The 2,988-nt window shown below is 38.1% G+C and overlaps 1 long non-coding RNA gene across 1 annotated transcript; it reads left to right on the forward strand.

The window, feature by feature from the left end:
- The first annotated feature begins 1,724 nt into the window (after positions 1 to 1,724).
- Positions 1,725 to 2,412, forward strand: LOC129780227 (uncharacterized). The gene is made up of 3 exons (XR_008743871.1): positions 1,725 to 1,924; positions 1,974 to 2,233; positions 2,292 to 2,412. It is a non-coding gene; the product is annotated as an uncharacterized LOC129780227 (long non-coding RNA).
- Positions 2,413 to 2,988: the final 576 nt, after the last annotated feature.

Below are 2,988 nucleotides of genomic sequence, written 5' to 3' on the forward strand. Positions count from 1 at the left end.
GGAGCAATCAGTGAATGCGACCAACAGGGAACTGGAGACCTGCACGGTTCGAGCGAGACTTTGCCTTTCCCTTAACTTGTCCTCCTTTGTTACGTCCACGATGCCGATGCCGTACAACCACACGGGTTTACGGTTTGAAAGAAAATAAGATATTTTTTTGGGGTCCGCGTGTTTTATACTCTAGCGGTACACACTCACAGGATAGAGACAAATCGGCAGACTCAGCCAGAGGGGCGAGTCCAACGAGACGAACGAATGAGCGTTAAAAGGGAGCGATGGCAAAAAAATACATTCATTATGATTTGTTCGCTCGTTGGATTCACATGCAGGCTAAAAAGGGTCCTTTTCAGGATCACAAAATTATCTTCAATCTAAAGAGTTTATTGTTTTGTTATCACTCGATATCCCCATCTTATTCGGCTAAACCTTTCTGTTTAGCGATTGCATTTGCCACTCGCCACAACTTTCACAGTTGGAAAATTTCTTCCCATCCAGCTTGTGACATATTTTACAGTAAATTACATTCAATGGCAATTGAACATTTGCGATGACAGTGGTACAGTGTCGACTTTCAATGTGGGGTCATAATTTGGACCCCGAACTCTATGTTTACAAAAATGTCCAACTAAATATGTCGCATTGCAGGTCCGTCCAATTAGCTAAATGTCGAGATAAGTGTAAATTACTGTACTTTCAATCTAGAAGCAATTTAAGAATTGGTGAAAATCAATAAGCTCAGAACAACTACCAAATTCACATACTCATCATATCCTGGCAAACAAATTATGAAAAAATCAATTTGTGTTTTATTATTATTTTGGAAATGGTTTTAGAAAGCATTGAACTGTATTTCCTAAACTCTTTTTTGGAAGGTTTAATGGCCCTGAAAAGCGCCTTGTTTTATGGAATGGTTCCAATTTAGAAAACTTAGTACTCGTGGTTTTGAAAAAAACCATTTCGAGCGCCCTCGATGCCGCCTTGTTCTGGATTTGCCACCAAAGCAGTTTGTATAAAGAACAAACTTTTTTCTTCTGCTACCTGATGCCGTTTTGCGATTGCTTTTGCCACTCGCCACTCGCCGCAACTGCCTGTTGTTGTCTTGATGTCCACCGAACCGTTATTCACAGCTCTGTTCGGGAAAGCACACAAATGAACAGAACAAATGTATGGGAAAATGAGAATACTTCCATTTTTCATCAATTTAAACCATATACAGACTATGGGATTCTAATGTATAGCATATCAAACAAATCATAGAAAATTTTCGATTCGATTGGTATGCAAATCGTAAAATTCCGTTCGCAGAAAAATAGTGATTAACGTTAACTATATTTCATAAAAACGTGACCTGTTTTCTGATTTCGCACTCTTAATGTAAGACGTAGTCCTACGTCAAAAATTAACAATTTGACGATTTAATGTTTTCTTTCGGTTGCACTATCAACTCGCTTCCCCCCCGACGCAACGAGCAATGTTTTTGCCTAAATTCATGCGTTAGCTCATAATGTGAGTTGATGCGTGAAATGAATTATTCTCCATTTACCGATAATAGGGATTAATTTTACATGATATCCCGCTCTAAATGATTTTCGAGTGGTTATCGACATCATGTCGACCGAGTGACGAAAAGTGCTACAAAAGTGATGGAATCCAACCCCGTCTTGCCCTCCACAGGCAGCATGGCCTATTGTTTCAGCCATAATTTTACAGGATTATTTTTACTGAGCGAAATGGCATCACTGCAGCGATTGTAGTTCTTCTCTTTCGCACTAGACTGTCATCCAAAACAAAAGCGAGTGAATGGATGATGTTATCTTGTATTCTTCAAAACATGGAAACCATGTCTGCATGTTTCTTCAGCTGTGAACCTGCGATCTTCTTGAAACACAAAAGCTGAAATTGAACGCTGCATGGGAAAATCACAGTAAGTAATGCGTAAATAAATAGTTAAATTAATTGAATGTTATTTTCAGATGGACACTTACACGATTTCTTAGAATGACCTTATGGGTCACCAAAGCAAAAGGAACAATTCTAATCGATACGTATCGAACAGCAGAGTAATGAAACGAGTGATTCAAGCTTATTGGAGTGATGGTGGAGTTCCTGTTCACTGTTCCTGTTCAGTTCATAATTGGTTATGAGGATGATGGTGATTTCACTGTTGTGCTGGTTTCCAGCGAAAGAAAAGACAGATGAAAATAAAATTTCAGTGGATGAGATGAATTTGGTGGTAAGAACCCTATATTTTTCTCAAAATACATAAGGCAGAAAACAATTTTATATTACAGCACAGCGAGAAAAGGGATGCGGCTAGTGTATTGATTGGAAACAACAATCTGAAGGAAGATCCACCAGCAAAACGAACGCAATAACATTAAACAGATATCATCGTAGCGTAATTTTCCTGGATGTCATTTTTCATTATTTTAGTCATATATTTAAGAAAAGTGGAAATGGATTATATTATATTCTGAATCGGAATATTCGTATAAAAATTGATTATCAAATCAACACTCTCTTTACTTTTTATTTCAACTTTCTTAGAAACAAACCGAGCCATAAGAACGGTCGAACAGTGCTGCAATGGGTCGACGCGGTGCCAGATTGGCACAGGTTTGGCTCGTAATTGGTTGTCAAATACGAAGGATAGGTCGACAAAATCATTGCAAAATGGCACGATATCGGCACCGTTGTCGACACAATTTGTTGGGACCGATTTGGAACAACAATGTAGACTGGGATTGTATGTTGTCCAATCAATTTGTGCTCAATTCATGTTTTTATCGTGTAGGTCTCACTACTAACAATTTGTGTAATTTTGGTCCAGAATGTCATAATATCGAGTATGTTGTTTGGTTATGTGAAAATGCAATGAATGAATTTAAATGGCTGCTGATTTAGAAGATCGAAAGGGTATACCCACGTAAATCAGATTATGATAGCTTGAGTAGTCGCGATCTTACAGAGCTATAAAGTTATTACAAA

The sequence above is a fragment of the Toxorhynchites rutilus genome, chromosome 3, assembly GCF_029784135.1.
Source record: "Toxorhynchites rutilus septentrionalis strain SRP chromosome 3, ASM2978413v1, whole genome shotgun sequence".
NCBI classification, from domain to species: domain Eukaryota; kingdom Metazoa; phylum Arthropoda; class Insecta; order Diptera; family Culicidae; genus Toxorhynchites; species Toxorhynchites rutilus.